The sequence below is a fragment of the Podarcis bocagei genome (assembly GCF_964188305.1).
Source record: "Podarcis bocagei genome assembly, chromosome: 10".
Classification (NCBI taxonomy): Eukaryota; Metazoa; Chordata; class Lepidosauria; order Squamata; family Lacertidae; genus Podarcis; species Podarcis bocagei.
The window spans coordinates 20,656,529-20,682,549 of NC_138135.1; the positions used below are offsets into that span (position 1 = coordinate 20,656,529).

Genomic DNA, 26,021 nt, shown 5'->3' on the forward strand with positions numbered 1-26,021 from the left:
GACCATCGCATGGATCACCGTGGCCAGCTCAGGGTGAGAAAGGTAAGGAACCAACTGCTTAATACAGCAGAGATGGAAAAATGCCACCTTTGCTGTGGCTGCAACCTGCGCCTCCATAGAAAGGGAGGCGTCAAAGGTTACACCCAAACTCTTGAAGAAGGCGCTGGCACTAATTGACCTCCCGCAAGAGATGGGAGTTGGCCCCTCAACCCCATGTCGTCCCACCCAGCCGCAGCACCTCTGTCTTCGAATTATTTAACTTCAACCGGCTCCCATGCAGCCATCTAGCACCAGCTTCCAAGCATCTGGTCAGTGTGTTTGGGGCTGAGTCAGGGCGGCCGTCCATCAACAGATAAAGCTGGGTGAAGCTTAATTACTGTGTCAGGATTTGAATCCTAGTCTCCCATGACCTAGTCAGATTCTGCAAGCTCTACCACATTTGACTTAATACCCATTGGTATGAGGAAAAGCCATGTAATCAGTTTGGGAATGGTGGAATATACATGCTTCCTTTTTAAAGTACTACACAACCCAAAATGGCTTCCGAAAAGAAAAGAAAAGAAAAAAGGGAGGGGGGAGCCAGTTCAAACCCAACCGGTATTTTGAAAGATGCAGACTAAAACAATTTATTGACATTGATTTCAGCTTAGCACTGTCAGTTTCAATTGTCTACAGCTCTTCTTACTAGAAGAAAGTTAGCCTCAGAGGTTTCACCCTGAAATGCAAAATTTAATTGTACATCTACACTACATTGAATACTGCTGTAGAAGTACCATTATGAAAATGTTATAATGTGTACATGTGGGCAAGCAAACATATATACTAATTTTGGATACAGACTACGAGAAAATGCAATCTTTTAAATTTCCTTCTTCATCAAATTTGGCATAAGCAGAAGGTGGAGTACATCTGCATGACCTGATTGGCTGAAGTGTCCTTCAATTTCATTATCAATTAATTGACAATTTGCATTTAAAATGCAAATAGACCTCCTGCTTCTAGGCAAGATTACTCTTATATATAGTATACATGTTCTGATGTGGGTAGGTGAAAATATGAGCCCCATTTTCTTCAAAAGAATTTACTCCCAAGTAAATGTTCATAGAATTGCTGTCTTCTGCTGCAATCCTTTGCATGCTTACTCCCAAATAAATTCCACTGCCTTCAAGGGGGCTTTCTCTCAGGAAAGTGTGCATACGAATGTGCCAAGACTATAATCATGAACAGTGTATATTAGTATTCACTCTTACCTAGGAGTACAGTAAGTGAAGTCAATGTGATTTACTTTTGAGTAAGTATGAATAGGATTTTGCTGATAGACACTTTACAGATAACTTGTTTATCAAATCTTGATGCCGTAATATTTAAATAATCAGATCATAGGAAGCTACAAATGCAATCTTTCATAAGAATATACAGTGGTACCTCGGGTTACAGACACTTCAGATTACAGACGCTTCAGGTTACAGACTCTGCTAACCCAGAAATAATACCTCGGGTTAAGAACTTTGCTTCAGGATGAGAACAGAAATTGTGCGGCAGCAGCAGTGGGAGGCCCCATTAGCTAAAGTGGTACCTCAGGTTAAGAACAGTTTCAGGTTAAGAACGGACCTCCAGAACAAATTAAGTTCTTAACCGGAGGTAACACTGTATCCTATACACAAAACCCCACGTTTGCACATGAACATTGCCCAGTTTTGTATTCTTAGTATTATTATTTTACCTGCTTTTACTGAATGCCTGTAGTGTAGGGTTACCAGATGTCCCCATTTCCCGGGGACAGTCCCCGGATTTGCGAGTCTGTCCCCAGACAAATTCCATCCCTGGAATGTCCCCGGATTTCATCTAATGTCCCTGGGAAACATGGCAGCAGCAGTGGCAGTCTCTGCAGCCTGGAGCCAGCCTGTTAGTGCAGTTGGCTCTGGCTGGCTTCAGGAGCTGCTCGCTTCCATGGCGCCAGCCATTTTGTCTCACCGGAAGTCCCCATATGATGGCAGTGCAGGGCCTCTAAGATGCAGCTTCCAGGCTGCCTCCACTTTCCCTGACCCCAGCAACTAAGCTGTGAAAGGAGGCTTCACACTGCTTATGGAGCTTGCGTGCAAGCAGGAGGGGGCAGGGAACTCTGTTAGGCAATGGGAAGCCTCCCTTCCCAGCTGAGGGATCCCTGCCCCCTCCTGCTTGCACGCAAGTAGGAAAGGGATTGGGGCTGCTCCAATGGGAAGGGAGGCATCACGCTGCCCGAACCTCGCCACTGCCACTCTTGGCCCTCCTCCGCCTTCCATGCCTGACCCAACTCGCACCACTTCCCCACCACCACCGAAGAACCAACAACTCAGGGGTTGCCCAGGCTCATGGAGAAAGGAGATGGAAGCCTTGGAGGAAGGGGAAACATGGTGGTTGAGGTCAAGGTGGCAGCTGCCCCTCTGCCACCACCATCGCTGCAGCATTAACGTCCCGAACGTGTAGTATGTATTTGTTTGTTTGTTTGTTTGTTTGTTTGTTTGTTTGTTTGTTTGTTTGTTTAAAGTGTCCCCGGATTCATTGAAAAAAATCTGGTAACCTTACTGTAGTGGTGGTGGGATGCAGTAGAGCTGGCCCAGCCATCAGATAGGGTGACCAAATTCGTGCGACATCTTGCTGATTACGCAAGATCTCACATGATTTTCAGCAAGATCTCACCCAAAATGGCAGGACACGCAGCAGCGGCAGAGTGGGTAGTGGCAGTAGCAGGAATGGTGGTGGTGGGAACAGCAGCAGTGGCAGCACACCGTATAGCCTTTAAAAGACAATGGTGCCTTTAGATTCCAAGTTGGTTCTAATGAATTTTATTGCATTTGTCATGCAAGTTGGGGGGCGGAAACTCCTCAAGAAAAAAAATAAAGAAATAAGCCCCAGTTGCTACAGAAATTCAAAGACAAAACAATCAGTCTATTTTATATTGCCACAGATTTCATGTACGCTGTTCTTAAAGGTTATTTATTCTGCCCCTTTTGCACTGAGAGATTTCTGGGCTTGATTTTCCCAGGCAATGGATTATAAAATGCAGTCTGGATGTCCCTGGCCTCCTTTCAGGTAGTACTGCTGTCTGTGAAGATCAGAAAAAAATCAAAACAGCAACCATCTAGTTTGGTGTCCCTTGTGGCGAGACACTCAAAGCTGCCCAGTGGAGGAATATGGACTCTCTCAACATGGCTTCCACTACCATGCAATCTATTCGTTTCCCCTAGGAATGAACAAATATATCCTTCAGTTTTTCTCTAATTTTTGCAATCATAAGTTCAGCTCTTACATTTTCACATCAGTTTGTGGGGATTTTTTTAAAGTCATCAGAACTTTAATGAAAATTTCTCTCTATAAACATGTTTGCATGCAATTATATTTCACAAATATAAACATTTTTAGGCATGTCTACATGCATTTTTGTAGACTTTACTTGCCTAGAAAATGGCACTGCTAAATTAAGAGAAGTGTGAATTTCACTCTCCTATCCTGCTTCCCTACTCCCTGCAACATCATTCATGGAGCTTAAGGAGAGCACGTTCCCTGGAGATAAACTGTTTCCATATGAACTGGTCTTAGCCTCACTCTGGACACAGCTTTTAATAAACTGAGAGGGAGGCTAGGAACTGCTCCTTTGGAAACAACTTGCAAACAGAGGCTTAGCTTAAATTCAGTTCCATTAATATGGTGATTCTCTTCACCCAGCCTGGTAACTTTCCTATCTGCCTGCTTGCTCTTCTTTCCTTCTTCCTGTTCATATTCTTACTGCAGGAACTGCCTTTGCCTTTGGATGAACTTGTCAGCTAAGATTCTAGCCTATAATTGGTCCTCCTGAGCACCTGTCCAGGTACTTCATCCAGCTCCATTCCCAGTTCTACCTGGGCATACACTTTTGCTTCCTATATTCTTGGGTTAGCTCTGACAGATCCCCAATACTATAAGCAAAATAACTGAGCCATGGGCCAAATCATACAGTACTTTCTTTTGGCTATGTGCAAATAGGCACATTCTCATGTGGAGAAGAACAACTATTTAAAGCATAAAAAAATAAAAATCAATGATAAACAAATTAAAATGCATAGCAACCTTCTACATATTGGGATAACATGAACCAACAGAAGCAGATGACATCCAACAATCATTCCTAAGTTACCAGTCACCTGAGAAAGTGCTGCTACAATCAAATTGTGGCTGTCTGTATGGAAATATCAAGTTCACACACCACACTTCTCAGCCTGAGCAGATGCACAAGGACAGTAGCACACAGAGAGGGGCCGGGGGCGGGGGACTCATTATATATATAAGAAAAAAGTACTATGTGAACAATCCTGGTCTATTCTTTCCACTCATTAGTAAAAGGAAATCTATGGAGGACTCTTCAGAAGCATTATCTTATTTAGAGGTTAATTGCCATGCTGATCCCAGAGGATCACATGCACAAAGTAGGTAAGGTGATAATTTTATCTCTCTGCCTCCCCTCTGCCCCCCCCCCAGTTTCCTCCAGAGGCCAATACAGAAAGAGGTAGATAGATATACAATCTCTCAAAGTATTTGCTGCCCCTTCACTTTGCCCAGCACAGCCCTAGGGATCAGCTAGATTTATTGGCTTGGCTGAACTACTGGGAAAGAGGTGGGGTCTGTTCCTCTTTTGACTTAAGATCACCCACCTCCAGAGAAAGCAAGCCACACAACAAAGGGATGGTTGTCAACAAACCTGCTTATACTACCTTGCTGTTTTATATTATTTTTCCTGTAAGTTTGTGCTTTGCAGGGCCATCCCTACCATTAGACAGAGGTGACCTCAGGCAGCAGAGTTTAGCAACCGTTGAGATGTTGAAGAACAGAGCTGTGTATACCACACGGACTACCGTGTGCCCTCAGCTGCCCTTGTTTGCAATAGAAGATTCTGTCCTGTCACCACTGCTTAAGTATATGGAATGCCCGCTTCAGTATATGGAGTGGGCCGCCATCTTGTTGTACTTTGCCTCAGGCAGCATGATGTCATGGGTCAGCTGTGGCGCTTTGTCTCCTCCTCCAGATACTAGTGCATCAATTGCTTCATTATTTCTTTTACATCTTTTTAACTTTGTACCCAGTAGGGTATTTGGTTTTTTAAAAAGGTTGTAGTACTAATATATTAATAAAAGTGTAATGGGTGCCAGCACAAAATGGCTGCCACAAACCGCCCCCCAAAAGAAGTGCCAGTTCTCCATACCAGTGCGCACTGCCACAAAAAAGTATTGCTTGTACCAGTCCTAGTCTAAATATAGAGTTTTTAAAAAGCAAGACCTTGCTGGGAGGACTTAGCCTTAGAAAGGCTCAAGGCTGTCATTGCCTGTATAGGATGTTGCAGGATGGAAGAGAGGAGGGAAATAAAATGAATAACCCTGTGTGGAAAGCTGTTTACAACTGTGCAAGTTGAAAACTGAAATAGCTGTCAGCCTCCTTCTTTTTAACCTCCACAACAACCAGTATAAAAACCTCACTTTGGATGGGTGGGGGATCCTTACCTTTCTGAGGCACCGGTAACTTCCAGAAAAGCCCATTCTAATTTGGCTGGTGATGACTTCCAGAAAAGCATTCTGCTAGGCTGCATAGGCAAGAACTGTATTTATATATTTTTTAATCCTGCTACAGCCGACTGTTCCATATATGTTGGAAGAGTGAAAGTGTCCTGGTGTCACAGAGGAACTCACAGAGCAAGACATTAAGGGCAGCTCCTAGCAAACAAGTTGTTCCAAAAGAAGTGAACTGAGGCTTTGAACCATCTCCCTCTAGCCAACCTCTCCTATGCTTCTCCTCCTTCTATAGCAGGGGTAGGCAAACTAAGGCCCAGATCCACCCAACTGCCTTCTAAATCTGGCCCACGGACGGTCTGGGAATCAGCGTGTTTTTACATGAGTAGAATGTGCCCTTTTATTTAAAATGCATCTCTGGGTTATTTGTGGGGCATAGGAATTCGTTCGTTTTTAAATTTTTTTCAAAATATAGTCGTCGTCCCCAAGGTCTGAAGGACAGTGGGCCGACCCCCTACTAAAAAAGTTTGCTGACCCCTGTTCTAGAGAACAAGGATATTAAAGGGCCAGTCCTCTTGCCTGAAGATGGGGACCTCTCTTCTAATTCATGGCTTCCCTCCTGGTGTGTTCCCTGTGCAGTTGGACTGGTGGTGTGGTGTGTGAGGCACTCGGTTCCTGAGACTCAAGGGAAGGCTCCCATGAGGGTCCTGCCTCAAGTTCTATGGGCCCTGCTGCAGTGATATCTGGTTTAGCAAGCTCATCTGCATCAGCCTTGGATTCGGAGGTCTCCTGATCACCAGCACCAATATCAGTGTGAGTTAGAAAGCTAGTGCAGCTGCTTAGTCAATGACACTGTAGCCTCCATCTTGGTGTCCCAGTCACTGCTGGACTCCAGGGTCATGATAGAAAGAAACTTATCAGCAAGTATGCCTGGCTTCCCATTAACTAGCAATGAGAACCTAGGCATCATTCTGCAGTGCAGTGCTAAATCCTGGAAATGTCTGAATTGGTAGTACACATCTGCTAACTGCAAACTCACTACCCCAAGCCAGTACTCACAAGCACTTCCTAAATAACTTGGAAGTGCTAGCATGTTTTTCTCCACAAATTCTAAATACATTATTAGCTGTTTGTGACTTCAAATATAAAGTTTTTTATTACAATGATGATATATAATGCCAACAACAGGTTGCACTGCTACACATTCCTTAAGGAAATAATTAATTCACTATGAAATTAGCTCTACTGCAGACTGGTACACAAACCTAACAGGAGATTTTCTCCAAGCAGTGTCCAGGGAATGCAACCTGGAAATTGAAATTAGGGAGCAAAAGTACAAAGCAAATGACAATCCCAAGGAGAAGAAAGTGAAGCAGAGAAACATTTTCTACTTCAGCATGCCACAGGAAAGAGCTGGGGAGTTGTGGGTGAGAGAGAATTCAATAGCTAGGTTTTTAAAGAGCCAACTAATATGGTATATGCACAAATATCTGCTCATGTAAATAGTCTACTCACACAAGCATAACATATGTATAACACGTGAAGAGAGAATATGTGAGGTCATGGCTCCTCTTTCCACAAACAGGGAGCCACCACAGAAAAGGCCTGTTCTCCTCTTGCTGCCCTCTGGGTCTCTCATGGAAAGACATGAAGAAGGGTCTGAGTTAGTTCATATGGAAAGAGGAGGTCCTTGAGGTATTTCAGTCCTGGGCTGTTTAAGGCTTTATAGGTCAAAACCAGCACTTTGAATTGGGCCCGGAAACTAATTGGCAGCCAGTGCAGTCAGGCCAGGGCTGGTGTAATATGGTCCAACTGTCGTGCCTCGGTGAGCAACCTGGACACTGAATTTTGCACCAGCCTTAAGAGAGTTAGTTTAAGTGAGGTAGTAAGCTCTATCTAGCTTCCTGACTAGTGTTTCCTCAAAGCACTCCATTATAAAATTTACATATCATATGTGGAGGTGGGGGAATGGAGGCAAATGTCAATGAAGTACAGAAAGTGCTGTCCATGATAATTCTACACAAAGCATTGTGGTTGTTGTTGTTGTTGTTTTTTAAAAAAAACACATTCATTCATTTATTTAAAATATTTAAAAGATCCCAAAAGCAGCTTCAGTTTAAATGAGCTCCAATGTAACTGATAAAATACAATTTTTATATAAAAAAGTATTACAACATCATCATCAATTTTTTCTAAGCTAGCTATGACAGCAGACAGTCAGACAGTGAAGAGGAAGGGGAGTGTTAGAATCTCTTCCATGTTAGATTTTCAAAACAGACAGTTCTATTCTGCATTGCAGGGGGTTGGACTAAATGACTCTTGGGGTCCCTTCCAACTGTAGAATTCTATGAATCTATGAAAATCCAGTGGGGATTCGTGCTTATTAGGACTGGTAGAGCAGAAGTCAGGGTGGCCAACAGTAGATGGAATCACAGCAAATAGCTGGTAGAGCCAGCTTATTCTGCTTTTGTCCCCATCCTCCTCCCTGAGTTATCCAAAGGCAAAACTGAGTCTAGGGAAGAGGAGGAGGAGGAAGCTGACAGCCAGTGCCATCCCTGAGACTGGACGTAAGCAAGGAGTTAGGCAGGTGGAGGCTGACTGAAGGTAAACCGTTCTTGGCCTATAAGACTCTGCTGCCCTGATTCTGCTAACAAAACTATATTGAGGAGAGAAAGAGAAAAGGAATACATCAATATTGCTATTTTGCTGACATGTAGTTGGAGAAATCCTTGGCCTGGACCTTTACAACATCCAAGCTCAACAGCTAAATACAGAAGCAGCTGAGAAGGATGCTGTTCAACAGGACTTAGGAATTATTATAATCCTCAGAAGAATGTTGTTTTTGAAAGAAACCAGTTCTTTTCTCATCCTCATTTAGCAGAAACCCAGATCAACAAATATGATTCATCACTGAGGCAGAAAGCAAGAAATTGGGAATTTGGGGACACTAAAGATTACATGCTCCAGGACAAAATTGTGTTGAATGTGACTGATAGAAGACTAAAGGAGCAATTGCGAAGGGAATTGGGGCTGAGTTTATAAAGGACAATAGACATCTGCAATGCCTCTGAAGTCACACAAGCACAAATTGAGCTTATGGCTGGGTCACATGGTGACAGGCTTCTGCAGGCTGTAACACAGAAGAGTATTGCAAACACCAGGAGCAAAGCCAAGACACAGGAGAGGGGAGAGCAATACTGCCATGCAAGCGACATTCCCCCAAACAGCAAGACACATTCACCCAGAACCTGCCCTCCCCTCAGAATGCTGTCTAGAAAATTAAATACTTTTGCTTGTATACAGAGGGAAAACAACCCACACAGAAGACATAGCCAAAATCCCTGGCCTGGAGCCTGAACAATGCCTCTTTATGCAGTTCACCAGGTGGGGGGGGGGGAGCTAATTCTGCTCAACCATGGTATTCCACCTTGACCATAAGGATGTTAACTACAAAGTTCACTTGGTGGCTGGGGCTGAAGGCAGCATTTTGCCTGCATACAACACAGGCACACAACGAAGAGAGCCACATTGGGACCCATATGGAGAGCCACACTGGAACCCAGGCCTGAGCTTCTCACCCCTGTTCTGCATAGGTGAATTATCACACCCTGAAGAATGTTGTGGATCATGCCCTGGTAGGGAATATTGCATTATGTCAGGACAAGAAACAGTTCATAGTAAAAAAACAAAAACAGGTTAAGTATATGAGACCTATTATCTCAGAATAAGAGGTCAGACCAATGTCAGCAATAGCTAGTCAATACAATAGCCAGACAATAAGAGACAGTGTAAAGGTTTCTGGGAACGAATGGTCTTCTCACAAAATATATATGGTGCAAATGATGAATGCTTGCCTGCTGTCAGATGTAAAAGAGGGCAGGGGTCCTGCACCTTTAATGACAAGCATACTATCCCATTGGATGGACTCTTTGAGATGGGTATTGTAGGCACTGTTTTACAGTGGTTCCACTCCTATCTCCAGTGTGTGTCCAGAGAGTAGCATTGGGAAACTGTGTTACAGTGCCATGTTCTGTGCACCATGGTGTACTGCAGGGTACCAACTTGTCAGTGCTGTTTAACATCTATATGGGAGTCAGTTTTAGCAGCCCCCCATGACTTGGATGCAAGGGTAATATCCACCAGGGGCCGTGTGTTCAGTATTGTGGGCCCTATTTTATGGAACTCCCTTCTAGTTGAGGTCAAACAGCCTCCCTCTCTGCTGAACCTCCGGGGCCTTATGAACACATTTTAATTGAAGTCTCATTTTATCATTTTAACCAGTTTCCATCTTTTATGTATTGCATTTTTTGTACACCACTTAGTGACGATTGTAGTTGAGAAGCATATAAATTGTTGAAACAAATAGATCAAAAAGTAACTTATGCTCGCTACAATTTTCGGCTCCTATGGCACCTGAACTTTATATCTACCATCTTTCACATTAAAGCACCTACCGTAAATATGTCAGAACTCTTCACCAGCCTTAGTAAGTAAGATGATCATGAATGATTGATTGGTTGGTTTTAATTTTTTCCAGAGGGGACTAATGATTTTGTATGCTCATTAGTATGAGGGAGGCTTATTTATAAAACTTAGTACTGTCTGAAAAGCAGGTCAAACTTAAGGTACCATATTAGGATGCAAGACACATTGATAATCAGCATGCAGGAGCAATGTTTCGCGTACTTGGCTACAAACACTGAAGGGGCTGAAAGGATACAGATCATTAGGAGATCCCAACTCATTTCCCTCCATTGTGAGAATTGCCTGTTTACTCCTAGTCTCTGTTTCCTTGTTTAACCATTCACTGATCTAAGGATTAAGTAGGTAAACACCAACACATCTTAAAATAAATGGAAGTATGAAGTTGGATACTCCAAGGATCTGTAGTAGGAGTGGTTTAATTAGTGCCTAAAAGATCTGGATGTAGGCAACAAACTTGCAAGGTTGTGGATGGCACCCAATTATTCTGGATGGAAATGCAAAAAGCTCCAGAAGAATCTTTCCAAACAAGGTCATCCCATGAAACTGGCAATAGATTCAGGTCAGACAAAACAAAGTACATATTTCACAACACCTAATTAAGTTATGGCATTTTGTGTCACAAGATGCAAATGACGGCCCCTAGTTTAGATGCCTTTTAAATCCATGCCTCATTAGTCATGATGGCCATCTAGAACCTCCAGATTCAGAGGCAGCATGCCACTGGAGTCTCAGTATTAAACTCCCTTATTATTGAACACAGTGGTAATTACTTCTGAAAAAAACAGGCAAAGAATTTTGCATTCAGTATCATTTCCTGAGGAACAACACTGCAAAATGATTTTATGTTCTGAAAATGTGACATAATTTAAGCCCCAGTTTCAAATGATACTCATGTAACATTGTTAATTCTTTGCTTTATGTACACAGTCATAGAACTGTACAGTTGGAAGGGACCATGAGGGTCATCCAGTCCAGCCCTTGCAATACAGGGATCTACTTCTCAATGTGGGGCTCAGACCCACGACCCTGAGATTAGGAGTCTCATGCTCTACCGATTGAGCCACCCCAGAACAGTTTGTTTAAAACAATGGTAAATCTAGTATAGTAGCCCACAACCTTGCTCCAACTCTGACTTAGTAAACCACTTTGTCAATGATATTGCACATGATTGCTGTTTATAGGAGTGGAGCCATCCAGTAAGTAAATTGGAAATGATATCAGAAGCAACATATGTGTCTTCAATAACTTTTCACATGTACAAAAGTTACTGTTAACTTTTTAGCTCATCTTGAGGAAGCACAACATTTCTCCAACCTGTGTTCTGTATTTAGTGTTATCTTCTTGGGCTGCCTGAAAACTAAGTAAGTGTGATCAGATATTCAGATGCAAAAACAGACACTGACAGCATTGCTCTGTAGATCCCTGCCCTAAATTAGGCACTGCATTCAAAAGATTCTTCTGTAATTCAAAAAGTTTTTAAAAAGTCAAGGCAACACTGTCCGCTAACATAGATGTCCAAGGGCATTTTAAAAAAAGTGGGCGGGTGAAATGCTAAGAGAAGAGCATTCAGGATCATTGTTATGAGATAAAATGCCTGTGCCTGGCTTGCATCATAGCTCAGGAGCTGTAATGCACAATCTTGAAATATGTTCTTATATCACTGGAAAGCTATGCAAACATACTCTTTAACCAGTTTCTCTGTGACCTTTGCAGCACCGGGTGAACACAAATTCATGGGACAGGCTCTATAGATCCTTTCTAAAAATATAAATTCCGGTTTATACAAAAGCAGATTCATTGATCATTACTGAACACACATACATACACATGCCACACATACACTTCAAAAGAAAAACCATCACAGAGTATAGACTTGAATGGGCTGTCTGTCAATTGACATTACAAAGTTACTCCATACCTTGCCGAACATTAAGGGATCTTAGTAATCTGTATGAAGTGCTTAATATCTCCCATGATCAAATAGTGGCAATTGTGAAGACATATGCTACAGCAGATTCTAGAATGTCAATATGGTTTTTAAATGAATGCAGTAATTGGAAGTTGCTTTATCAGGATAATTGCCCATCTAGCTCAGAACTGTCTGCTCTGACTAGCAGTGACTGTCCAGGATTTGAAGGTCTTTTCTTTTATCTGCTACCTGGCCATTTTTAAGTGAGATGCCAGGAGAACCTCTTCTACGTGCAAATTCTTCATGTGAAAACAAAGAATACCCAACGAATATATTTGAAACAAATGTAAAATTGAAATAAATATTAATACATAATATAAAGCTGTACTTCCTGGATCAATCACAATATACACAATCTGACACATGATCAGGATATTTTAAATATGTCAAAGACTTAACCTTCGTGGACTGCTGTAGGTTACACTCCCATTGTAAAGTTGACTAACAGTGAAAGAGGAGCCAGAGGAAGCAACACACTAATAACAGGGGGATAGAGAGGATGGGGAGAGACTCAAGAGAGATGAAATCTTAAGGATGCACAACAAACATTTTATGCAATATAAAAGAGTATCTGCATGTTTTTAGTGTCAATAGAAGCATTATAAATATGTTACTTTTTTATTGATATTCAAATGAAATTAGATCATTTAATTATAGTGTATAATGGCTTTGATTATATTATGTAAAGTGTTCTAACTCACTTATTGTCACCCTGAAAAAGAAATGGGCCAATAAAAATATTTGGGTTGTATCCAATGATACTTCTACTCAGAGTAGATCCATTGGAATTTATGGACATCACTAACAGGTTCAGCAATTTCAATGGGTCCACCCTGAATATAACATAGTTGGATGCATTTTTGTGCACCGGTTTTTTGCCTAATGTAATGACATTGCAATTTTCCATGTCTCTGCTAGTCATGTAACTCCTTAGCACGATGCAGAGGAATATTGCATGCCTCGCTTAAGTACTCCGGCATGGACAGAGAGAACAGTGGATTATTCCTATGTGCCCTGCATCAAACCCATTTACCTTTATGAAACTGGCAATCTTTTTTTCTTTTTTAAAAAATCCTTTAAAAATTCTTTGGCATATAGGTTTGTTGATTTATTTGTAACGTTTTCTATATCACCAGCATTAAGGAAAAATATAACGGTGATGAACAGCATATAATTAACAATAAAATTTCCTTCATACAACAAATACAAAACACATCACAAAATATAACTGACCATCATTAATTATTCAGGTAGGTAGCCATGTTGGTCTGACGCAGTCAAAATGAAAAATTTAAAAATAGTCCAGGAGCATCTTAGAGACCAACTAAGTTTGTTCTGGGTATGAGCTTTCGTGTGCATGCATGCTTCTTCAGATACACTGAAACAGAAGTCACCAGACCACACCCCACCACATAGTGGGAGGGTGGGGTGGGGTTTTTCTTAGAAGGGTAGTAGGAGATGGGTGATTGACTCAATGGGTATGGTAAACTTGTTGACGACTGTTAACGACTGCAATTAGTCCTACAGGAAAAAGCAAGGGATAGTATGCAGATGACCAAAAATAGCTTTAGCAAGTGTAATGAGTCTCATACTGTCCCTTGCTAGTCAAGCACAGCTTACAGAAATCAACTCATTACCAGTACAGTCCAAGCTGCTCCCAGGGTGATTGTGTTTACAAGCTGGGCTGAAAATACATTTGTCTTTTCATGGGACAATCCCCTAATCTTGCATTGTGCACTACAGCAGAAATCTGGGAAATGGAGGGGAGGGATCATAACTGAAACAACTGAATTTAGGTGACTGAACTTTGTGTTGGTTTGTGGCCTTCTGTTTTCTTCTAAAGCCTAAAAGTTCCACTATTTGTTTATTCAATGCAATGGTAGCATATGCCAGCCCATATAAAGTAAGACAGCACAACACCCAAGTCTAATTTACATCCCTCTGTTTCCAATGGCAACATGTTTTCTATACTCCCAAAGCAAGTCAGGAACAAGGGTAGACCAGAACTCTTTCCCATGAGTTGCAGTGTTTTGCATGGAGGAAACATTTGTGTGCAGGGAGCATTCATTTCTATGAACCCCCATTTATAGTCTTGAATGGTACATCCCAGAGGATACTATTTTAGCAAGAACTAGACCCAAGGCTTACCATAATCTCCCAAGTGTGTGCTTCAAGTTCCAGGTATATGCCCCAGAACTGCAGGTGTTGTATTCTCTACACTAAGTATGCAGATTGCAGATGTTTTCTGAAATGCTTTTGTGCCATACTGCAGTATGCAGATAACACAGTGCATTAAGATGGCGTGGTGATCTTTCCTGGCAATTTTACACATGTTATCTATCTCCCTAGCCCTCTCAAACTTTAAATATTTATATATATGCTCCTACATCACCACACACTCGTTTATTCAAGTGGGCCATATTCCAATCAAGGCAAAAGCTATTTACATGGAATTCCACCTCTGTGGGGTTATGCAGGGCATAGAGAAGGAACATGTACCTGAGTAGATTTTGATTAAATCTTGATCTAGGAACAAATGCCATTACATTTAACTGAATCAATGTGTTTAACTGGTACCTCATGCTGAGATAACTGCTCTGAAGGAGGAAAGTCCTGAAGGAAGCCAGGCAAAAGCAGGAAGCAAAGAGGACAAGGATGAGGAAAAACAGAGGACTCAAGAATGAAAGTACTGACAAAAGGACACGTGAGTTTGGGGAGCACAGAATGGCGTAACCTTAGAAGGCTACAAGGAACTGGAGGAGTAGGGGTGGGTGAAACTGTCACTTTCAATGTCTCTCAATTTATCTCTCCCCTCCCCCCAGCTTAAATTCAGTTCTCCACACTTCTGCATCAGTTTGCAATTTTTAAAAAAGCCTTGTGAAAATTCATCAGCATTTTAGTGCAAATTTCTCCTAATATACACACTTTGTAGGCAGTTTTGCCTAATACACACATTTGTGCCAAGCAGTTGTTTCATAATATAATGCATTTTGCATGTTATTTTCACTGGTATATATGCATTTCTATGCACACCTTAACCTACTACATACATTTTTATACATGTTACTTGACTGGAAAACCTCGTTGCAAAATTCAGTAAAGCGTGAATTTTGAAAAATGACAGTATTTCTATTTGCAAATTGTTTGGGGAAGTGAGAATTTGATAGGTTCACCTTTAAATGTGAAGTGAATCCATTTTCTCCCTCATCCCTACTGAAATGGCAAATGACAGCACAGTATCTCCCCCCATCAGACCTCCATTTCCAACTTAATCACTGCTCCCCATTGCTCTGCCTCCTACCCACCACCCAGCCCAAGCCCTGAAACAATCTCTTTCCTTCCCATTTACTGCTTCTTTCTGTAGCACAGAAGTCTCTTACATTCTGGATCACATTTATGAGCTTCCAGTCACGCCCTTATATAGCTCTGGAATTTGAGCACATGAACAGCCACCACAGAAGTGTCAGTGGGTGTCACAGTGGAGCTCTCTTACATGTGTCATGCACTTAAACCTTTTACCACAGAGACTCCTGTGGTTTTGAAATAAATTTTATGTGAAGTCACATGAACTCCAGAATGAAAACCATTGCTCCTCCTTTATCTACAACACATGCATCGTGGTGCTTGTAATGAGATAATTTAAGACAGGTTACAATTTCAGAATTAGTATTGTGGTCAATAATGCACGAAGGAGAGCAAATGCAGCTGGAATGCGATATGCCCAGACTGCCTTGCAGAGACAAACTCTGCAATTGTTACCCCATGTATCTTAAAAGCTTATTTTGTCTGACAAAATTGGACATGAAATCTGCAGAAGGGAACTTCATAAGTTCACCAATAAAGCATCACATTTTGAGAAGGCAGGCTTTGTAAATGCCCTTTTATATCCATCTGAGAAAAACAGACATCCCTTTTCTCTTTCTTCTTCTCCTCTTGGAAAAAAAACAACAATCTGAAATTTGATCAACAACATGAGGGTAGCCTGTTCCCTTGTAATGCTTATAGGAAGAAATGTTGGCTTAATTACTTTATTAGTCCACATTTATTTTATAATTATGGTGTCATGTTCAGTCTTTTCAACTGTTTTGTTTTCCAAAACACCCCAAGGCAAACGTTACATGCTGGGAACTAAACAATCTAGAAGCATGTTTCAGAATATGTTTTAGGTTGAAAGACATTTACTAGGTAGCAACCCCTATTGAACATGGTGGAATCTTCTGCTGAGTAAAATGAATAAACAACCCATTTAGTGAGGATGAGTAAAAATGTTGGTGGTTGATGAGGGGAGTCCTCACTCCTTTTAAATGTTCCAACTCCAAATTGCATTATTGCAGCTTCCACTGCCTCTGTAGCAGCGGTCGCCAGTGTGGCACATGCAGGCACCAAAGTGCCTGCCAGTACCTTCTGTGGTGCCTGTGGAAGTTCTCAGTATGTCCTCAAAACTCTCCAGTGTACAAGAGATGGCTATTCCTGATCAGTTATTTTTTACACTGGCTCAGCCTTTCCTGCATGGAACAAGCCCCTTTAAGATACTCACATTTCATTGGATGCCAAGACTGGACACCCACCCAAGAGCTGCAAAGAGCTTTTATCTGTGAGTCAATGCAGCAGTGAATGCCTTTTCCACATTGATGGGGGGCTGATAAGGGAACATATTCACACCATTTTGTGGCCATGTCAACTTTTCTGCCCTTTTAGATAAGGCAGAAATTCTGTGTTATGCCACGTGCCCAATGGAGCCATTTTGTGTTATGCACACTCCCATGGCAGCCATTTTGTGACTGGTGCTCATGACATTTTTAAAAAATTCCAAATGTGCCCACTGGCCCAAAAAGGTTGGTACCCACACTCTGCACCTTCTTTCACTTCTGGATTTGAAATTGAAAGACAGGTCATCACACCTTGTGGGGCAACTTTGGGACAGAAGACTTAAAAATGCCAGTAAATGAGAGCTAATCAATATAATATAGTGGACAGGATTTAGACTAGAGCAAAATATAAAAAAGAGCAAATAGGCTGCTCCCTGTCATTATGTTTGAGTCCTTGAACTGTAACCTTTTTGCTTAGTCTTTCCCTTGCCTTGGATTGAAATATTAGATGCCACTTCTGTCCTATAATCTTTTAGGGTATGAGAAAGTTGTGATTATTTTTTAGTTGACCCCATTCCCTGCAGATGAAATTTACTTCAGCACAACAGCTAAAAGGCAGCGCTCTTAGTTCAAATCTCATATCTGCAGTGAAATTTGCAAACCACACTTCTGAGCCTCAACCCCAGACCCCCAAATCTGCATTATGTGGATAAAAATACTGACTTATTGTCCAGGGTTGCTGTAGGATATAAAGTGGACCAAACCAAACAATATGTAAAATGCATGATTGCCTATAAATGTCTTTTTTATAATAATAATAATAAAAAGCAGCCACGAGGGTCCCCTATCTGGATCAGGGCCACAGCATGGGGAAAGGAAGTTAATTCGTCCCCCCTGAGCTGTTTTTCCAACAGAAACATTGCACCCTGAAACTTCTATTTGCCCTAAGAGGGAAGCTCCTGTGCAAAATGCACCCTTTAAATGATTTAATGTCATTATTAACTTGAGTTAAACCAAAGTACATGGTCAGAATAATACACAGGGTTAGAATAAGTGTCTTGAATAATACTAATAATCAATGATAATAGTAATAAACCAAGGGTTGTATCCAATGTTAGTTTGATTCAGAGTAGACCCATTGAAATTAATTGACATGGCTAACTTAAGTTCATTAATTTCAGTGGGTCAATTCTGAGCAAAGCATAGTTGGGTTCAGCCCAATGCCTAAATTAAATGGTCATTCATTGATTCCATCCTGCTGACAAATAATTTAATACTGGCACAATCCTAGGCATGCTTACTCAGAAAGATGTCCCACTGTGTTCAAGGGAGGTTACTTCTTACTAGTAAGTCTGTTTTGAGTTTCAGCCTAATGCACTTTATTTCATAGTCAATTCAACCGTCATATTGTTACAGCAAGTTAATAAGAAATTGTCACAACATTCAACACATGTAATAATTAAAGTATGGTTTAGTAATGAAACCCCAGTTAGTTTGCATTTTGCGTATGGTCACATTCACACAAACAGTTACTTAAGTGTAACAAACCTCAACTGTTGTTAGTTCCTGTACTGGGCTAGTTCAAATATCATGAAAATGGACATATACCATTTCAGAGTTCAGGGACAGGGAAATGTTTTTCTTTTTTAAATGCTGCTCAGTGTAAAAAAACTGAACATGGAAATCAAGAGTATAAGGGAGAAGCCTAAAGACAGACTTTCCGAGCTGCTAGCTTTCAAAATGCAGGAGAGTTTGATAAAGGGCACTATTTATTTTGTAGCTTTACACCCTTCAGTAAGCATTTCAAGGGGGGTTCATAAAGAAACAATCAACATAATAAAATAATTAAGCAACAATCAAAAGAACAGCAGTATGAAAATCAACACTATAAAAACCATCTTAGTAGGTGTTAAAGTCTCATCAGACCAAGACCAATATTATAGATAGATAGCTCTGGTCCATGGTCCATATTATATCTGGTCCATATTATAGATAGATAGACATGCTCTGGTCCATGGGGTCACGAAGAGTCGGACACGACTAAATGACTAAACAACAACAACAAAAGATAGATAGATGATAGATAGATGATAGATAGATAGATAGATAGATAGATAGATAGATAGATAGATAGATAGATAGATGATAGATAGATAGATGATAGATAGATAGATGATAGATAGATAGATAGATGATAGATAGATAGGGCATTCCTTCATCCACATTTTGAAGTGCTGTAGCCTGGGAGGACTTTACTATGTGAGTGCCCCCACCCCAATCGAAATATCTGAATTCAGATAGACAAAGAGAGGAATGAAAACAAGGAGGAAACAATACTGCTGGATCCCTTTTAAAGACAAGTACATATCCCTGTTCCTGAACCATAAAAATATATTTCAATTAGCCATTCTTCAATACAACCTGTGGTACTTGGGGGGGGGGGGGAGCACAGAAGGTGATTACTCATTTTGGGAACATCTGTATATATGTGGGGTTTTTGTTTTTTTTTAGCATTACAGAGCAATTTATTCGACCTTAAAGAGTTTAAACGGAGTTGCCACTAGAGGAAAAGCTCTGCTAGAACCAATTAGAGGAGCCCCTTAGACAGTTGTCTAACCTAAATAAAACTTCTATCTCGAAGCTTGCCATCTTTTTTTAAAAAAAAAAAAATCCTTTTACGGTGAGTTGAGTGCAGAATGCCCCTGAATACATGCATGCATCAGTGTTACTATTCAGCCATGATTTCAGAAGGACCAAAATGAGCAGAGAAGTACAGCTGCAGTTCACTTATAACTCCAGCATGGTTATAAAGCTGCTTCTTATGTAGGACACTTTGGGTCGGGGAACATATTTGTCATTTCTTTATGCTCCTGTCCCACAACTGATCTTTGTATTTCGCCTTTTCCATTCTGTTGTGCAAAAACAGAAAAAGAAAGAAATACAATGACAGTAGCTAAGGGCGCTTCCAAACAACATATTTATTGAGCATTCATGCTGATTTGTTTGCAGGGAGATGAGGCAACATTGGCTATTAAATGAGCACTTGTTCTGATTTGTGTGCCGGTTAAATGATGTTGCACCAAAGCTATATTATCGTACATTTTCCTGTGCATTTCCCATCACTTTCCTTATTGTTCAATCTTTTGGGGAACTGGATTTGTTGCACAAGATCTCCCAAGCAACTATAATTCTGCAGCCTGAATTTGTGTTTGAATCCTACCCCCAAACAACCGCGGTCTGGAAACGTTATCTTATAGCACACGACGACTTGACACTAGGGTAGCCAGCTATACATTTCCAAAGAAGACGACAGTGATTTGCATAACACTTTGCACATGGTAATTTATATGTCTACATGTACATTTAGAAAAAAATGGCTATTATTTAAATAGAAACAGAATACATCTCACCATAGCAGGGAACAAGACTGTGAACAGGTGACCTCTGCAACTGCCTGCTCAGTTTGCTGTTCAAGGGGCAAACTGTGGATGAGCAACTTCAACACCCCTCCTGCTCTCCCTCCTTATGGTTCTTTATCTTTAAACCAGAGTGGACAGCCCTTCATATACACAGGATGGGTCTCTGTAAAGAAGGACACTCGACCACCTTAACTGATGTACAGATGCAGAGGATGGGACTCCATTAACCCTTTTCTGTTGTGGTTCTCCAGCACCATAGATCACAGCAATAATTTATACACAACCCCTCTTGTCCTTTCCCTGCCCATCAGCTGTTTGCCCACCATCACCTTCCTGGGAGTCATGCATTCTAATTTTTAAACTCCCAAATGCTACTGTTACAGTTTGAGGGTAAAGACTAAGTAATCATTGGCTATAGAATTATAGCAAAGACTGTTTTTGTTTGTTTGTTTGTTATTAAATTTATGTACCACCCTTCACCAAGGATCACAGGGTGGTTTGCAATATAAAAACGCAGAAATACATAACATAGAAACAAACAAAAATGATAACTCCCCTGCGAACACACACTTTAAAAGACCATCAATTGTTTAATTAAGCCAAAGGTTTGGGAGAAGAGGAATGTTTCTCCCCTGGAGTCTAAAGATATGTAATGAAGGTGTCGGGCGAGCCTTCCTGGAGAGAACATTCCAAAAATGAGGAGCCACTGCAGAAAAGGCCCACTCTCGTACCTCCACCCTCCAGACCGCTCATGGAGGAGGCACACAAAGAAGGGCCAAGAATGATGATTGCAGGGTTCAAATCAGTTCATATAAAAAGAGGCAATTCTTGAGGTATTGCGGTTCTGAGCCATTTAAGGTGTTATAGGTCAAAAGCAGTACGTTGAATTGGGCCTGGAAACTAATTGTCAGCCAGTGCAGTCAGGGCAGAATCGGTGTAACATGCTCAAACCCTCTTGCCCCAGTGAGCAACCTGGCCGCTGAATTCAGCAGCAGCCTCAGTTTCCAAACTGTCTTCAGAGACAGCCCCACGTATAACGTGTTGCAGTAATTTTGTTCACCAGCACATCTACACTCAGCAAGCAAGCAAAATTCAAAGGGTTGCTTTTGGATATATATTCAAGATTAATTGCAACAAAAACAAAAAGCAGCACCTGTTGTTATTACTTTTAATTCCTCCTTATAACCAGTGACAGAGAGGGGCCTCTTAAATGGCTGCACCTGAGGGTACTTAGAAGTGCAACACAATCTTTATTCAAAACACACATATTTACTCAAAAGTAAAGCCCACTGTGTTCAAGTGAGTTTACTCTGAGGTCAGTGGGCATATGAGCCCAGCATTTACAAAACTAAAAATATATGTCCTCACAATTAGATGCATAAACATCATCTAACTTGATAACCCTAACCTCAATCCAATAAATACTTAAATTTGGGGACAAATTTAATTTTGAATATATATCACACTGCATGATTTTTAATCACAGCAATTCAAAACAAAAACCACAATTTAAGATGAGAGATTATCAGCATAATTTCTGAGAAGTCACTTCCATCCCAAACACTAAACGCCTGCGATTAATACTGCAACAATGTCATAATGGTGCTTGGATACTGCTATGCCATAATATGCGATGTAATCAGAATGATGTAGCTGTACTTCACAAGCAAATAGCAGAGAACCTGCACAAGCGATGCTGACACGAAACCCCACACATATATTAAGTAAAATAGAAACATCGCCACCCCACCCCCACTCGCCTTTCCCCCCTCTACCTCTCTCCCCATTTTCTTCCTAATGTAACACTAATGTCTCAACAAATGAAACTGATCTGTAAAAAGGTTACTTGGAATAAAAAAATTTAAAAAAGAATGATGTAGCTGTACTTATGCTCCACCCTAGCAATTTTTATGCTGGTGAAGCACACTTTAAGACTGGCTTGTAAAAATGTCCAACGTCAAATTGTCGAGCTGAACATAGGAAAGAAATAGCGAGAGTGAATTAATGGGTAGATGGATTTCTAGTGAGCTTGTGTTGTAACAGGATGAAACAAAAGTCAACCATAAATTATGAACTTTGGGGAAATGCACTGGTAATTTTTACATATGAAATTAAGGCCTAAAATCTTTCACTCTTTAAATGCTGGCTTCTCCTCTGCTGGGAATATATTACCGGTACTTGTTTACAAAGACAAAGGGGGAGAGTAACCTGATGTGTCTGACTAAATCCCTTTATGTAACATAGTTAAGAAAGTTATTTGGGGACTGGGGCGCAGGGAAGACTGATGAGGAACAATTTCAATAAAAAGTGGGAGGGGGGAGAGACCACAAGATGACCTAGTTTTGAATACGTCCCAAAAAGCCCTAGTTCTGGTAGCATAAGAAACCAGTAGGAATCTGCTGAAATGGCATAACATAAGCAAAAACCAAAAGTGAACAGAAAGCATTCCGGGTGTTTTTGCATAAATCGTTTAGAGGATCTTGTCTATGAAGAATAGAGAGTCCTGCCTTTGGCGTAGATCATTTATTAATATAGGATGGGCAAGTATCAGTAAGCAGTCTCTCCTGACAATCAGGACACATCTACACTGAAAATGTATGCAAGCTTTCTATCACTTTTAACTGTCATTGCTTCCCATGATGGCCAAAGATTTCTGGAGCACACAGTTTGATGAGGTTGTTGATAATTTGTTTGGAGATCCCTAGCACCTATCGCCTCTCACAGAACTGCGGTCCCCAGGATTCCCAGGAGAGTGGTATATAGATATGCTCTGAACTTTGCAATTACTTAGGTTGTGTTTTTTACTCCTTAGCCCTGTAGCACCACCTTCTGGCAGAGGTAGAATCCCCACAGCACCATCCATCACCATGCCCCTCTTCATAATCCTGTCGTGAAATAACTGAAAGGCTCATTGCTTAACTCTTGGGCCAGCATGTTTCCCCAGATAACAGCCCCTTTCTCTGTCAACATAATATAGCCAGCACCATGTAGTGACAAGCTCTGAAGCACACCTGAAATTATAGTTTGTAACTCAAATGGGTCAGCTGAGCTCCAGGCACTCCATAATGTGTATAGAGGATTGCAAATCAAGATCCCTCCTCCCTAATTAATCAACTCTGTAGTTTTACCAGTGCAAAGTGTTCACAATAAAATACCTTACAGATACCTATCTGAGTTGATTCTGAATCCCACATGCACTTTAAATATGATGTAGCTAGTTGTAAAAGCTTTTTCTTGTACGTCCTCAATCATCCAGCACAAAAAACACATATATTCTAAAAAGACATATGCTCAACAGTCAAAAGTAATTATTTCCACCAACCCACCCCCCGAAAATATTGTTTAATTAGGTGGGACAATTAAACAAGCAGAAGGATTATTTTTATTTAAAAAAATATTAGTAACAGCTCAGAGAACTCCTCTTTTTCCCTGCAATAAATGAGGAATAGAAATTGTACTGGGTCCTGCTAAATCCAAATATTAATAACATTTCTGTCTGTAAGCTATAGAATGAGAATTCTATAGGGTTAAGTTTTAGGGTCACAACTTTATTTGTTTTATAATTGTATATTTTATTGTTGTAACCCATTCTGGGACCCTATGGTAAAGTGTAGGAAAGAAAAAAATATTAAATAAGAAGAACAATGTAAAAAGAACACATATTTTTATAATTAAGAAACTAAGTGGTGTGGATGGATAACAATAAAACTCTCCTGTTTGTATTATATAGTTTCCAGTGCCTTATCATGTGGCTTGCTGACTCCCTAAGTTCCAGTTCAGAAAGTCAGGTAAATTAGTTGGTTGGTATGAGCACAACAATAAAGGACAGGTGAGGCCTACTCCAATTCATCTTACCCAAAGTTATCACACAGGTTATCATGTGTGTGTGCGTGTGTGCTAAGAATTCATTTCTGTGCTGGAAACTGCTGGGGAAATGTTACCTGAGAAATTCTAGTTCCCTGAAATTAGACTCTTCCAATGCGAAGATGGGCAGCCAGATTCTCCCTCTACAATAATCTTTCTAATCCTTTCCTTTCAACACTTTTGCTCTAATTATACCACTCTATCCCAGGATTAGTGTGTTGTAAATTTTGTTCTTCGCCATCATCACCGCAAACCAATACATAGTTTGGCTACAAAATCTATGGAGACCATCCTTATAAAACCTAAGGACTGAGACCTTGGGAGGAAAAAGGTAGCAAACCTGTGACGAATAACTGTATTGTTTAAAATCAGGCAAAGGGTGATTAGTGAGGATGGAAGTTTTCAAAAAGACCTTCAAGAAATTAAACGTTTACAGATGGTTCTTTATTTGTGATCATTTTCGGGTTTAACCCTCATGTCATGTTATTGGGGGGGTGTCAAATAAACACAAATTATTATAGTGTTCCTCCCGCCACAAAATGTGGAGTTTTACTGCAAAAGTGTTGCCTTTTGCCTGGGAGCAACAAGAAATTAATCTGCAGCAAGAAAGGAAGGATGGCAACCCTGCTCTCTCTATATTATATAATCACTGCAGCTGGTAAGTAGGGAGCTGGATTCAGGTTGCCATAGCATTTGGCATATTGCTATGGAGGCCGAGCTTTGGTCCACTTATCAGTAGCGGTGTCAGCAGCAAAGCACAAAGCACACACATACTAGTGCGTGACAGAAGCACATGGCTAAGAGGACAAAAGCAAAACAGGGCACGAGATGCAACGGACCCAGCCTCTCACCTTTTTGGGGTACTTGTTATGGTATGGTGATGACAAAAAAAATATAATCTTTTCAGGTCGGTGTATTACAAGATTTTGACCACTGGAACTTTTTAAAAATCTACACACACACACAAGTGTGCCACAATCAAATGCACACTTTTATATACGTAGATTTCACTCTCTCCTTAAGGATGGCCCAGGTGTCAAAAGGGCTAGGGCTTGTGCACTTTTAAGAAATGTGGAGAAGGAATGTAGGAGCCAAAGCTTTCTGGTATGTCACACCTGCTGAGATTCCCTGTTTAACACCATTATAAAAAGGTGCAGGTGTCCTGAACTCTCTCCCCCTCCCACCTGGACACCCTTCTGCCACTAACAGTGAAATCCCATATAAATCTACTCAAAAGTAAGCTCAGCAAGTTGAATCAAGAGGGCCCCAAGTAAGCGGATATAGGATTGCAGCCTAAATCCCTTTAGAGCTAAGCAAAGAAAGAGTTCAAGCACATATATTTCCCACTTTGAAAGAATAAGTATCTGAGCCATTGGTTCAGTGCTGTCAACTCCAACTGCCTTTCCTATCTTTGGTACCTTGAGATCCCTATACTTGAAAGAAAACTAAATTGGAGATACTCTGGATTGATCTATTTCCACATGGAGATAACTGCTTGCTTCCTACCCTATGACACACAGTGCCAAGAATCTCAGCACTCTGGTGCTACTGGGTGAGATGAGAGGAGCAATGACAGGTGGTAAGAGGAAAGGTAAGGGGCAGCCTGCCTTATCAGGGAGTGCAGAGAAGATGGAAAGAACAAGGGTCTTAGGGACATGCATGTGCACAAGCATATGCACGCACGCGCGCACACACACACAGCTGCCAGCAGACTTCTCTCTACTAAGACAATCATGATGATGGGTCTCTTTGGTACATCTATCTAAGCAAGAGGGGTGGGGTTGGAACCACCCAGTAGAAGCTAACCAGAAGGGTCCAAATCACAACCCCTTTGGAGGGGACTGCCAGGAAACGATAATAACTTTGAGAGTTAAAAGAAAAGAAAAAAGTTATCTCCCCACCACCCTTGTTGATTTGATCTAGCTCCTGGTCTCACAAGCTGCTCTTAAAAACACCTCCAGGGATGTTTGGCTCGGATAGGTACAGAAAAGGAAGGGTGTTTCCTATTTTCAATGTTTAAAAAGCAATCACCACCACAGCAGGAGATCCTCCTCTTTTGGGGTATATAATAGGTACATAACACACATATTCAGCAGCCCTCCTGTGTCTGTCTGGCGTCAGGATTTGCCTTCTACCTATGAAAAGGAGGCCACAGTCCTCTGAGTGATGGGTGGCAGAG

The 26,021-nt window shown here is 41.1% G+C and overlaps 1 protein-coding gene across 1 annotated transcript in view; it reads right to left on the reverse strand.

The window, feature by feature from the left end:
• Positions 1-26,021, reverse strand: part of CACNA1C (calcium voltage-gated channel subunit alpha1 C) — a gene marked incomplete at its 5' end in the record, with an annotated part of 472,020 nt that overhangs the window by 444,055 nt on the left and 1,944 nt on the right. The gene's annotated exons all lie outside the window — the stretch shown is intronic.